Genomic DNA, 14,987 nt, shown 5'->3' with positions numbered 1-14,987 from the left:
AAATATAAAAAATCTGTTGTGTTCCTTGGTTTCTGTGGCTGTTGGCTTCTCCCATATGTATAACGAGCCCATCATTCCCCTTCTCTTGTCTGCTTAATTGCTTAACGACGGCAGCGGTTCCGGCAGCCTTGATGCCATAGGAAGCATAAGAGGGTTCTCACACAGCTTCCACCTTCGCCGTTAAATAACGTTCCGCGTCACACCAGCGGTAACTCAGGACGAACTACGTCCGCCGCTTATGAATATGGTTGGCACTTATGAACACTCTCAAGGTTAGGTCACTTGTAAACATAAATACCCCCGAAAGTAGAAGATCTGACAGCCGTCGCCGTAGCTCAGTTGGCAGAGCACCGAACGCGTAATTCGGAGGTCGTGGGTTCGGTTACCACCGGCGGCACATAGTTGTTTTTTCTTATGCTTTTCTAATCAATCATCTTTAAGCGGTAACATATTCAGTAATATTCTTCATTGATGAAAACGATAAAATAAAAAAAAAATTCGAAGGGGGCACACAAGCTCCGCCTTGAGGGTATGACGCGATAGCGCAATGAGTTAATTCTCATATACGCAGCAGGTCATTCTCTACATTCATAGATCCGTTTTTCGCTCACGCCCAACGCATTCGACGCCGCGTGAACATGATGCTGCTGATGCTACGTACAGTGAAACGGATGCCCGGAGCAGCAAACCACGTAGGAGCGCTGCCAGAGGCCTTGCCGAAAAGCGCGGGACTCAAGTTGCAGTCTTAGTTCGTCGGCACATCGTTCTCGAAAAACCCGACACCACAAACGCCAACATAGCTTCCGCACCGAAGGAACGGGCAGCTAGCTTCGTGATGAACGCGCCTTCGATGTGCGCTGCGTGGTTCGCTGCTCACCATGTTATGAATGGCACGGCGAAACAGCGCTGACGGACGGGATGGAAGAAGGCGAGACAGACACATGCGCTGAACTAACAACCAAACGGTTTATTGCGAAAGAAGGGCAATATAAATCATAGAAGGGAAGAAGAAATGCGGTGCAAGCATGACATGGCATACATTCGGGATATCATCACTGATTAAGAAAAGCGATCTCCTGTGGGAATAGAGCCATCGATGGTTGCTTACACATGAGTTGCCTAATGCGTGAATGTGAAAGGCCTCCGATATCAGGCGCGAGGTATGATCTATATATTTGGCGATGACAGTGGTTTGGTGCAAAAACGCCTCACATTTTTCGCAATCTGCGAAATGAATGACCATATTATTTCGGCGTGACTTGTTTTCAATGTCTTTCGCGTGTTCGCGTAGCCGATCGTTGACGCACAGTCCGGTCTCTCCGATGTCAGCGCTGTTTTGCCGTACCATTCAACATGAACCAGCCAGCCCGACTCAGCCCTCTCCTTGAATTCACCACGTTATCCCTGCGCCCCCGCACGACCCGACTGCACCCGAACAAGACGAGCGGGAGGCGCTGCCTTCGCGCGCTTTCTGCCGAGACAGAGGCGTACATTTCGAGGAGGTGGAGGAGAGAATGGTTTTTGTGGGCGCCGCCTGATGGCGTTACAGTGCGCGCCAAGCCAAGAGGATAAGTAACAGATGCGACTTCCGTAATTTCCATGCTCATAATAACTAATACACACCACCGTACATGTCGCTATAAAACCCTTCTAAGACAACATTCTATTCACTAGACGCGCATTTGTTCCTCCGAGACCACCCAGCTGGCGTGGCGGAGAGCTTACCGTGCTCGTCTCGCACTCCGGAGGCCCTGGTTCGACTCCCCCAACTCGACCAATTTCCTACTGTGTTGTGTTTACTAATGCTTCTGGGATTTTTTGCGGCCAACACCGCCTACGCCGACGACTACACCGGCTTTTCTGCGACACAGGGCCCTTAACCTTATCGCCTTAAAATCCCCTGTGTTCCTTGGTTTGTGTGGCTGTCGCCTTCTCTCTCTGTATCTACGTGTGCGTGTGAGTGTTAACTCATTATCGCTATCCGTGAACACTGGATCTGTACACCAGAACAGAAAGGAAAACAGAAGTGCTCGCGCACCTAAATCGCATTCGGCGCCGCGCAACTATGAAAATCGGCCGTCATTTTTTTTCACTCCCGCATCTTTTTAACTTTTGCTTCTGTGGTATGTGTGCTCTATAACACGGTCCGCATGTTGTCTAGATCAAAAAGAGAACATTAAATTGCAATGCTTCGATTCCACCGTGTTTCTTGCAATCGCCCAATATGAAGTCCTTCTCAGTCAAGAAACGTCGCCATAGGTACTTGGAAGCTGCCATACGGTTATACAGGAAAGATACTCGGCAGGCTGGCTAGTCACTTCGTTCCAATATATATCTAATCTCGCCAAGGCGTCTCCTACGTGGGTGATGACCAATTTTCTTCGCTGCAACGATTTTAGCAATCTGTTTTGCTTCTTCTAACCGCGGAATTAACTGATAGGTGGGTGCTCCAGGGATCCATGCCTCCGCACCGACCGGTGGTGTCACAAACTCCCACCTACATGAGTGGTACGGGTGTACCCCTGCAAAGTTTGGTACACAGAAGAGCCAGCTGCAACCTGCCAACTGCAACAATTGACAGGTGGCAAAGTGAGATGAGAGATATTCCCGTCTCTGTTAATAGCAGAGAAGAGTGAGGCCGGAGCGCGGCTGCCACGGGATGATAATGCTGACAAACGGTAGAGCCAGGTACCGCCTGCCGCTTGCTACGCTTGACAGGTGTCAAAGTGGAGTGACGCAAATATCTTGTCTACGTGTAGGATGGAGGAGCTGAGGGCGGAAGGTGGCTGGCAGAGGGTGTAGTGCCGGCGCCCACATTTCGCTGGCGGGCCTGTCTAAACCAGCGCTGCGCACCCGCCGGCGCTCAAAGCAGGACCAGACTTTCTCGGACAAGTCGCGACATGCAGCGTGACTCATCCCGCCGCCGCGGCGCCGATACGGACCCTTCCTCCTCTCCTCCTCTCCGTCGGTGCGAACTCCTCCGACACTCGCCGGCTCTCGACCATTGGTCTAATTTGAACGGTGGCCAGTGATTGGAGGATTTGAACGGCTGGCTGCCGTAACCGTTACCAGCGGCTATAAAAACGGAGCCGCGCTGAACCCGAGCAGCAGACGGGCAGCAGAAGAGCCATCACGCCGGAGCTACGCTCGCCGCCGGGGCCGCCCTTCTTCTTTGTGCTAGCCCGTGGTGCTCTTGGCCCTTGTATCATGTAAAAGCCCTTGTACATACTGTACATAAAAGTCACTTTGACTCACCGTCGCCTCGACCGTTTCCTGGCTCGGACACCCAGTCTCAACAGTGGTGGCAGCGGTGGGATGCCAAAACCCAACAGGGATGGCAGCTGCGGGATCGACCGGCGTCAGCTACCTCGGCGCGGTGAGTGCCTGATGTTTTCCCCTCAATTCGCCAGACTGCTCTAGCACACGTGATTGTAGTTTAGAGTAGGGCTGTGTGTAGCACTGTAGAGAGCTTTGCTGTTTCGAGCCAAGTCGGAGCGCTTTGAAACGAAAGCTGCTGCAGAGGAAGTAAACGAGGCGTTTTGGAAGGAATTACTTGCGCGTGTCATACTAGTAGTGCTATAGTAGTGAACGGCAAGGGAATTCTAAGAAAAGGGCAAACTACAAGAGGCTATTGTGAGCGATGGAGAACTTCAAAGTAAAGAAACTCATCGAAATTTGTGAAGAGTTGGGCATTGATTTGGGCCCCGCAAAACGAAAGCATGCGATTCTTGAGATCATGCGGGCAGAGGAAGTAACGGCTGAGGAAGCCAATGAGGCCTGGGAAGAGATCACAGAACGCCGTGAGCACGACGAGGCTGAAAAACAGAAGCAGCTTGAGCGCGAACAGGCAGAACGTGAGCGCGAGGAGGCAGAAAAACAGAAACAGCTTGAGCGCGAAGAGGCAGAAAAACGGAGGCAGCTTGAGATAAAACGGCGTGCTCGCGCTAAGAAACTGATGGACCTGGAGCTTGAAGCGCATGAGATCGATTTCGAGAGATATAAAACATTGTCCGCTCTGCATGAGACTAACGGTCAGCAGCTGAGAGACAGGCCGCAGCCCTTCGTGATCGCCGAAGATATGGCGATATATTTGGCGGAGTTCGAGCGCGTCTGCGAGAGAAAGCGCGTTGAGCGGAATGGTTGGGCACACAAGTTGGTAGCCCTGCTTTCTAGCGAAGCGTATGACGTTGTAAAGCGCCTCTTGGACGACGGCTTGGCGGACTACGATGAGCTGAAAAGCTTCTTACTGACGAGATATAACGTGTCACCGCTGGACCTTCGCCAAAGGTACCTGCGAGAGAATAGCACCCCATCGTTTAACGATTTTCCCTACCAGTTTAAAGCCGACATTTTAGAATGGCTCGAAAATGCGGAAGGTTCGGAAGATCGGGACACAGAGGTAGAGTGCGTCGCTGTAGAGCAGCCCTGCCAGTGCGGCACAGAGGAAGGTAGTCCGTACGTGGCATATGTAACTGCTGCTGTAACGTTGGGAATTGCCCCGCATTCACCAACCGAGGAAACCTCTCTACCATCGGATAACGTAGTCACAGCATCGGACGATGCACTTACAGAGGTCTCGCCCATTGAAATTGTGGCGGAGTTACCGGAAAGCGTATCTCCTAGTGTGTCGAAAGCAGGAGAAGTTGCCGAACAGGGCAGAGAGGATGTCCGTCTAGACCTTAATGAAAACGCCTGCGCCGACGCAAGCGAAGTAAACGAGGACGGCACACCGTGTTGTGCAGTGCGTTCGGCAGAAATGCTGAAACCCGAGACTTTCGATCAACGGAAGCGGGCGCATGCAGAGTTTGCAAACGTTAGGTTGTGCGTTGGTGTTTCTGGCGAGCGACGCGAAACGAGTCCCGTGCTTTCACACTGCTCTGAGCTTTGCGATATTCCAGAAAGCAGCTGCAGTAGCGGCAACACCGCGACTGAGTGCAGAGCCGACCCTCATCCGAAATTGGCTGAAACGCGTCAGGAGCATGACGAGAGCTGTATACCAGCACTCATGTCAGTTGAAAACACTGGTTCGTCTGCGCCTGAAGAAACTAAGGTGCTGGACGACAGTGAAGAACAGAACCTTCCAGACGACGTGGGGGCTGTAGACGTCATTCCTTCCGAGAAAGATGAGGACGAATGTGCACTCGTAGAGGCTGACAAGGAAGAACGCAGTTTGGAGGAGGCTAGTAAAGGCGCCATAGATAGACGTGAGCCAGGTAGCGCAGGTGAAATGGCTGACAATCAAAGTGATGTTGTCCGAGAGCAGAAACCTAGGCGACGGAAGCAGAATGTGCTTCCTCAGGAGAAAATGATAGGAAAGCACAAGAAAGATAGCTGCAACCGGAAGGAAAGTAACAGCCAGTTCCGAAAAGAGAGCTATCACCACAAGGTGGTAGACAAGCAGTGCTGCCGCCGAAAGGACAGTAAAGGCAAGCTCAAGAGAGAGAGCTGTCACCGAAAGACGGTGAAAGGCAGGCAAAAGAAAGAGTGGTGCCGCCGAGAGATGAAAGGAAGGCATAAGAAAGACGGGCGCTGCCGAAAAGAGAGAAAGGGCAAACGCGCAAAAACGGGTTGCCACCATCGCAAGCGCCAACGTCGCCGGCAAAATGACTTCAGTAAAGTAAGTCACGTTGTCAACCCTGAAACTAACGTCAGAACCAGAGCTAGAGAAATGTGCGAGGCATCTCTATCGCGCAAAGCGAAGCGCATAAGTGTGTCGATGCACATAGATCTTGGCAGTAATATAAACTGCAAAAAGAAATCGTACGAACATTCGCGCGGGAAAGAGTATCTTGGCAGCAAACCGAGATTCAAGAGAGCGAATTTATTTTGCATTCATTTCATTCCGAGTGTTTCATGTGTTTGACACTTTGTTTGAGTTAATTACTTTCAAGTTCTCGTATCCCACGTGTGTCTCTTGTAGAAGAGGGAACGAAAAGGGGACAGAAATACAGCCAGCAGAGTTTTTTGTGACATTGAAGTCTGGTGTTTTGACGGGTGACGGAGGGCACTTGCTCGTGTTGGGTGTTGCCTGTTTTCGGTCGGTTCTTGGCAACATGTAGAACGATCAACGACCGATGCTGTGAAGCAAGCTCTTCCGAAGGACCGAGCGAAGCTGATCCAGTCACCTGGGCGACTAAGCTGCGGAGCAGTGATCCTGTCCTGACGAACGGGACCCGTTCTCGGAAAGGAGCCTGGAGCTACCTGCGGCTGAACACCGGACGAGAACTTGGAGGAGCCTGGCGTACGAGCGCGCCCCGCATCCGAGCCACGCGGAAGTAGCTCGTCTTCGTGGCGCATTGTCTGGCGGCGGTGGTGCTGTAGTGCCGGTGCCCACATTTCGCTGGCGGGCCTGTCTAAACCAGCGCTGCGCGCCCGCCGGCGCTCAAAGCAGGCACAGACTTTCTCGGACAAGTCGCGACATGCAGCGTGACTCATCCCGCCGCCGCGGCGCCGACACGGACCCTTCCTCCTGTCCTCCTCTCCGTCGGTGCGAACTCCTCCGACACTCGCCGGCTCTCGACCATTGGTCTAATTTGAACGGTGGCCAGTGATTGGAGGATTTGAACGGCTGGCTGCCGTAACCGTTACCAGCGGCTATAAAAACGGAGCTGCGCTGAACCCGAGCAGCAGACGGGCAGCAGAAGAGCCATCACGCCGGAGCTACGCTCGCCGCCGGGGCCGCCCTTCTTCTGTGTGCCTGCCCGTGGTGCTCTTGGCCCTTGTATCATGTAAAAGCCCTTGTACATACTGTACATAAAAGTCACTTTGACTCACCGTCGCCTCGACCGTTTCCTGGCTCGGACACCCAGTCCCAACAGTGGTGGCAGCGGTGGGATGCCAAAACCCAACAAGGGAGAAAACAAAGGGCGGCTACCGTTGAAGGAGAAGGTTCTGACGCGAGCACAGGATGCGCTACCTGAAACTGGTTAGTACGCTCACAAGGAGGTTCTAATGTTATAGCAATGTCGAAGCTAATAACAAGCGTTTTCATGTTATAAATGCCTTCATTAAACTTTTTTCTAATTTGTAATTGTAATTTTTCTGCCGAGGCAGCTACGTCCCACAACTTTACTCACAATAACGTGCACCAGCCTGTGTTCTCCGGAGCCCGCTCTTTTCTCTCCGCGTAAGTCCCGTCTTCAGTCTTTCGCAGGTGAGACGGACGCCGTTGACAAGAAATGCGTCGGCGAGTGCTAGCCAGAGCAAGTACGCGAAGGTGTCCGTCTATACACATGCACTAGAAAACGTGCAGCGCTGACGTTCGCTCTTGTCTAGAAGCTATTCTTTGCAGTACACCATAGCATCAGTATGTTCGTACGTGTTGTCGTTTGAGCATGCTTTTCTTGATAGACAGCATGTGGCAGATGAAATTTTCATGAGAATGCACGTTTACAGCTTGTACTGCAGAAATTTTTATTGTTGAAGGATGTAAGAACTCTTGAAGGGTACTCCTGATCATAAGAGTATGTTGACCGGTATTATTAAACCTTTATACATATACGCAGGCGTGAAGCCAAATTGATTCTAATGTTACCACATCTTCGTGCACGACAAGAAAAAGAAAAATAAGAGAGATCAAATAAGCGCTTCCCAAAAGGCAGGCTCCGATGAAGTAGGTGCTAGCATGACATTATGCTAAATAGCTAGAGGAAGGGTGAGAAGCCTACTAAATTCGAAGAAAGCGCCTGGAAGGGGGCATTACTGCGTTCCGCTTGTCCAAGCGATGTGATTTCTTGGGGAATGCTGAAATTTTTACATTGCACTCGTGGTGCGGTATTGGCACATAAATAAAAAAAATATGCTGAGTGCGTTCATACAGTGGTATTCAATGTCACACCTACAGATTTCTAACGCTATATTGCCGCAAATCTTTGTAGCGTATGTTTATTCAGTTTTGAAAGCTGCCAGCACGCCGTTTTGTCGCTTTGTTTCTGATGCATGACGCGACTTATTTCGATTGATCGCATGCAGGCGGATCCGCTTCTACGTTGCTCCAGAATGTTCGAATAACTTTGCACGCTTTATCTCAAAAGTTCCCTATCAGCTATAAATTTAGCACAGCCGAGAGCGGCAGACATTCTGTTTGACGGCAGCGCAGTTCGCCTCTTGCTACGCCGCCCCCAAGTCATTCAGTTATTTGCGGGTGCAAGTCAGCCCAAATAAACATTTACATGTAGAAGCCATTCTCGCTGTTCTCCTGCCCGCCGGACTGCAGCCACCACTACGTGACAATATATCGGGGTCTCTTGTGCCCCTCCTGACATGTTGTAAACAACGCATTCTGTGCGTACCAATAGAAGCGCATCTCCTTTTGCGCCTTAAAAAAAAACGATTGTGATGGCTAACTTTTTTCTTACGCACTATGACAGCTAGTTAGATTTCGCTATATTCGCGTTTTTGTGTTTAGATGTTTCGATGGATGCGCGGAAGATAAAACGGCAAAGTAAAAATGAAAAGTCGAGTTCAAGAAATGAACCAGCAGTTAAAAACTGAAACACCATTGACGTTCTCAGCCTATAAGGGATGACCTGTCAATTATTGACCGAGAGTATCTCACAAACCATGAGAGCTGCTAGAACCAAACGAATCTTGGATGCAGAGGAACTACTACGTGTGAATCAATCATCAACTCTGTTGGCAGGCCATTTTCGTGCAGTAAACGATGAAATAAATACCAAATATTTGTCCTTAAATTGGCTGTGAAAGGGGGTCTCAACAAAGATGCGATATGCTGGGATGCTAAAGGACGCAGCGTCACAAATATGCTCCGGCAAAACTGTTTATAATGCGTTTTGTGGAAGCTGAGTTATCTGTAGTAAAAATTTGAATTTCAGCGTCTTCGAGCCTTTCCCTGTCCTCTCGTCACTTTTTGCGCGCTCAAAATGCTGGTCCACCAGCCCCACGAACTCGGCGCCTCCGCCGACCGCCAATGCGCGAGGGAATTCCCCATTCGACGACTTCAGGAGAGGAAGACTCAATTTTAAGCAGCCTGTTCTGCTACCGTAACGAGTGAGGCCGCTCTCCTTCCATGGCGCCCGTCTGAGGAGCAAGCGCGCCGCTTACGGCTTATATCCCAGCTGTGCGGCGCAACTCTGCGCATGGGCAATGCGGAGCAGCGGCTGCGGCGCCTTAGTTGTCATGGTACTGGTAGCCTTTGTAACTGCGCATGCGCCGTAGTGGCCTTTGGCAGGCACCGCGAAATGCGGTTCTGCCAGCCTAGTGTAGCTTTCGATATATAAAAAAATTACCGACGATTACGTTACTTCCTAATGCGAAATTTGGGCGCAGCAAAAAGCTGTTTCACCTTTTCGATAGATTGAGGCAAAGAAATCGAGCAACACATGTATGCGCTATCACAGAGTTTTTTTTTTATTTTTCACACGTATTCCTTTAACAAAGATTCCACTAACAGTTCTTGACAGTCATGAAGGAAGCTTTGTGGTCGGAGAAATAGACTGATATATGTTCGACTTGGTACACCAATGCTTGATTCTCAAAGACGAGATCTATACAAGTGCCTCACGAGGTTGTCACAGCCGTGGGACGCGTTACGAGCGAGAGGAACGGGATGTTCTCCCGCATAAGTGTTAGGAAATTGCTGTTTGTCTTTATGTCAACATTAAAGTCCCCCACTACTAACATCGGTGTGGATCGATGGACGGTTAATGCGAGTTGCAGGAAGTGCACGACGTCTTTCGTGAGTGCGGTAGGGGCGAAGTAGGCAGCTACTACCAGCAAGCCGTTGGGCAACTTTGCGGCGCACAGTTCGCCAAGTTCATGTGACGTGCCAAACATTTCGACTGGTATTGCAGAGAGACCTGTGCGCAAGTAGATAGCGACTCCCGCCGCTCTGTTGTGGTCTCTGCGAGCACCACAGCAGTATAGGAAATCTATGATTTCGAGAGGCTCTTCGGGATCCATCCAGGTTTCAGCAAAGCAAAGTACAGAGGAATGGCGCAGAATGTGATCGTGGTGTACGTCCTTGGCATGTGCGGCAAGGGAGCGTACGTTAAAGGGGCTGCGAAACACTGCCTGGGGGAATACCGGCTATACTTCAGGTGGGTTCTTTATGTCACACAGATTCTGACTTAAAAAGAATTACAGGAATCGATGCACAGGAACGGGAGTTATTCAGTGAAGAAATTTCAAAATACAAGCAAACAAAACGCTGCCCTCAACTCGATTTTGGCGGGGCTTCCCACTCCTATTTCGCTCTCCCAATGACGGCACCTGGCGCAACCAATCAAAACAGCCAGCCAGAGCACGTCGCGGAAGTTTGCACTCCATGGTTGCCTGTTCTCTGTGAGACTGGCAGCGTTGTTTCCATGCCACAGCGCCCCTGGTGGTGTATTTTTATTTTACTTGCTTTGCAGGGCTTTTATCTAAGAGAAACAAATTGTTTTTGTTGATCTAATATAAAACTCAGACAGGTGACAAAATGTGTCTCTATTTATTCACACAATTTGCTGTATATTTACTGTTTGTCCGGTCATCAAGCTCGCGCCAAGTGATGTCATATCCGCTGCTAAAAACCCGCCACTGTGTGGCGACACCATCAGAGCCATGAAGTTGTTTTTGGGAGGACATTAAAATATTAAAAAATGGAATGTACGCGGTATTACCGACGCTAATAGCACCATTATAACTCACTGTATGCAATCAACAGGCAAAACAGTTAACTAAGATTGTGTTTCTGGGCCCCTTTAAGAATGTGGTTGTGAATGATGAATCAAGTGCTGCCAGCGAATGACGCGTCCATTGGCTGTCTGCGTGTGTTACTGATGTGTGGTTAACATGTTAAGCTTCGCCTGTAAGAGTGGAACGCGACAGCGTCTTGCAACGCTGCCAGGGAGTCCACAGAACGCCATCGCCAATTCGGCTGTACGCCTTGCTGGACGGTAAATTTATTTTTTGAGGAAAGGAAATGTATCTCTCTCGCATATCTGGGTGGACACCTGCACCTCGCCGTAAGGGGAAGGGGGAAGATGGGAGTGAACGAAGACGCCGTATTAGCTAGACGCGCCTTTGTTCATTCCAAACCATTCAGCTGGCATTACGGAGTGGCTAGCGTGCTCGTATCGCACTCCGGAGACCCTGGTTCGATTCCCCAACTCGACCAATTTCGTTCTCGGTTTTATTGATTTATGCGGTCTAACTAGAAAGGTTAATTAGGCTATTTCATATTTACATTATTGCATTTCTATCCATCGTGTTTCTATCCAACCTGTCAATTGTTGGAACTGTCTAGGATGTTCGACACAAGGTATATGAAACGAGCAACGTCTTACTGAGTGGGGAAGTGAGTGGTGGTGGTGGAGGGAACGCGGCTTCGTACATATCTGTTTTTTCTCAGCAGCGTCTCCTTCCGCGGACGCTGTTGTCGCTGCGGCGCGCGTCTTTCTTTTCTTTTCTTCTGACCTCTTCATTCTCCTCTATATTAATTAGGCTAATTGATTAATTAAGCAATTAACTAAACTCAGTCCAACTTAGTTGCAGCATCACTATACGATCCCTTTGATTGGTTGCATGGTTTCTAGCCAAAGTACAATTGGCCCCATTTGAAATTCGCGCACTGTGACGTCACGAGCATTTCGACCAATTGAAAAGCATGACATTGGGGGCGGAGCTGGTTACGAGGCCGACGCCGACGCCGACGACGACGACGACGCGAAACCCAGGAACGGACGCCAAAGAGCTGCGCTCTAAAAAATATTTTCTATGCTGACGCTAAGCACGTTTCAAGCTTGGCTAACGCCTCAAGACACTCGGCCATCGCTGCGGAATGCGGAAGCTTGATATAGCCATGGATTGGAATACATCTAGCGCGTGTGTGCGCTCGGCGGCCGTAATCATGAAACTTATTTTTGGATTTTGATTCATACGTGCGGTGGCTCAGTGGTTAAGGCGCACGTCTACCGAGCCGGAGTATCCGGGTTCGAACGCCATCGCGGCGGCCGCGTTTCGATGGAGGCGGTACGCAAGAGGCGCCCGTGTGCCGTGCAATGTCAGTGCACTTTGGAGATCCCCAGGTGGTCGAAATTATTCCGGAGACCTCCACTACGGCACCTCTTTCTCTCTTTCCTGTTTCACTTCGACCTTCTTCCCTTCTCTTATGGGAAAGTTCGCACATTATAATAACAATATTCATTTGTGAGAAATAAATTAAGAAATCCAGGAAGCATGGGTGCTTGGTCGAGTGGTGCACTTTTCATAAATTGCTGTTTTATTGAGGTTTAACGTCCCATAGCCATTCAGGCTATGAGAGACGCCGTGGTGAAGAGCTCCGGAAATTTCGACCACTTCGGGTTCGTTAACGTGAACTGACATCGCACAGCACATGAATCTCTGAAATTTCGCCACCAAAGAAATTCAAGTGCCGCGGCCGGGATCGAACCTGCGTCTTTTGGGTCAGTAGCCGAGCGCCATAACCACTGCGCCAAAGCGGAAGCTTTTCGTCGGGCGGTTAATTGAGCCTTCTCAACCGCTTGACCGTTCACAGAGGCTCAATTCACAATTTTTTCCTCTTGACACAACAAGCGAAACTTATCAGTTTTAAACTTATCTGCAGTGTTTGTATCGCTGCTCATGCAAGCTAATTATCAAATAACTGCTCTTTTAGACGTTAGTTGCAGCAAAGTAACAAAATATAGCTTCTTACCCCGTTCGCGTTTTGCCCAAATTTCCTCTACGTATCAAGTAAGGGCCGCCATTTTTCCCGGAAAATTCCTCCTAAGTACCGAAAGCTTCTTCATTTCACATCTTTTCTAGAGTGTTTCGGAAGTTGGCCCCAACTACAAAGGTGTATGAACTTCGTTGCAACACTGTCCCTCTGGGGCTGCTTATTACATTGTAAAGAAAACAGGATTATAAGCAATAAAACACAGGAAGGAAAAAGAGGACAGAAAAGATGGCCAAATGTCGGGTTTGCTCACACCTGATGCAAAATGGGCACACAGGGTGAACTGTAAGATTTTATTCGTAAGTAAAGTAATACTGTGCTTGCAACTTATAAATGTCACTGCATTCCTTATGAATAACTTTCTCTCTCGGCGAAGTTGGAAAATAAGCATCAAGTTACGCTTGAGCACATTCCGCCACATTAGAACTACCCTGGAATTTGATAAAGACGAAAAGTTAAACATATTCGCTACTTTATGCTAAATAGCCGCTGCTTGCGCAGCATATGTAGATAAGTATTTAGTCTTTCTACAGCTTCACTTCATGAGGTGTACAGCTACCGCCAGCGCTCCGCTTTCCGCATGATTAATTTCGCACGTATATTTGCAAAAGACGTGAATAATCACTCTACTGTTCGAGTTTAATTCGTTTACCTTTTAACTGTAATCGCGGGTGATTCGGTACCGAAGTTAGGCATTATGTCTTTGTTTCGGTTTCAAAAATGTACGATTCGCGTAAGCGCTACTGGTTGGTGAGGTGTACTGGATTATTACAAATAAAAAACGCATTAAATATCAGATGTTTGGTTTATGGTTTAAGGGGGTTTAACGTCCCAAAGCAACTCAGGCTATGAGGGACGCCGTAGTGAAGGGCTCCGGAAATTTCGACTAACTGGGGTTCTTTAACGTGCACTGACATCGCACAGCACACGGGCCTCCAGAATTTCACGTCAACCGCAATTCGACCGCCGTGGCCGGTATCGAAAAATATCGGATGTGTCAGCTCCTTTCAGGTTGCCAGGTGCCTCGTAGCGTTGGAATTTCAGGCAATGAGCTCGTTAATCCGATTTCCAACTACATTTTTCCCGAGCGCCTGTGATTTAGTGGCCATACCCACCCAACAAAGACGACGTCTTTTGTTACCAGAGGGAGCGAACATCTTACTGCCAGAGCCTAAGAAACTCTCCTTGTACCCTTTCTCCCTTTTATTCCGAGGAGCCCTCCAGAACGCCCTTTTCGTACTTGCTAGATCATACATTCAAAGACTACGCGGGTACTATGAGTAGGTTAGCTATAACACAGAAATACATGAGCGCCGCTTGCGTAGCTGCAAAAATGAAAACTGTAATGTGACTCTAGAGAGAAGTGACTCGCCCCGCAAATAAATTGCTTGCAGAACCTTTTCCTTCTGCTAGGAGCACTGCTGGATCGTCGGCAGGACAAATGAAGTGAGCTTAAAAGTGTTCGATTTTAATCTTTAAATACTCATTATCATCCTCAGCCCGACTAAGCCCAATGTTGCAGGCCAAAGATCTCTCCCGTATCTCTACTTGAACCCTGTCCTTTCTCAGCTGCGGCCACCGTATCCCAGCAAACTTCGTAACCTCATCCACCCTACTATCATTCTGCCACCCCCTGCTACGCTTGCCTTCTCGTGGAATCTACCTCGCTACCCTTAGCGACCAGCGACAATCTTGCCTTCGCATTGCATGCCCTGCCCAAGCCCTTTTTTTCTTCTTGATTTCGACTGAGATGTCATTAACCCGCTCACCCACTCCGCTCACTTGCGGTTGCGTAATGTTATACGTATCATTTTTCCTGCCACTTTCCAATTTATTTTTCGTTCAATACTAACCGAATACAAACAGAAAACTTTGAATATTAGAGCGGACATCGAGTAATAAACAGAAGACGCATTATGATATGACGGCATTTAGTTGGAGGTACAAAGAACTTAAAGCATTGAAACAATGGGACATAACGCCGTTACCCCAAACGTATAGCTGTCACAAGGAAAAATTCAGGGGACACTTAAGCTCCACCGTAAGGTAATACGTGATAGCTTCAAAGATGTGGTGGGCAACACGATTATATGATGTGAATATGAGCACGAATAAAACTCAGGTGAACAGCATAAACTTCTATTACTCAGAAGGGTGCGAGGCGAACACAAGGAATGCCCGGCGAACACAGGCCACTATCTGGAGGGGACATTTAAAGTCCGCTTTTGATATGACGCGATAGCTAATGGTTTAATGCCTATATACGCAGAATTGGCGATTCTCTGCATCACAACCCGCACTACAGGCG

This window comes from Amblyomma mixtum, chromosome 1 (assembly GCF_055824585.1).
Source record: "Amblyomma mixtum isolate Tamu chromosome 1, ASM5582458v1, whole genome shotgun sequence".
NCBI lineage: Eukaryota > Metazoa > Arthropoda > Arachnida > Ixodida > Ixodidae > Amblyomma > Amblyomma mixtum.
The sequence above is the reverse complement of the archived record's forward strand: the minus strand, read 5'-3'. Positions refer to the sequence as shown.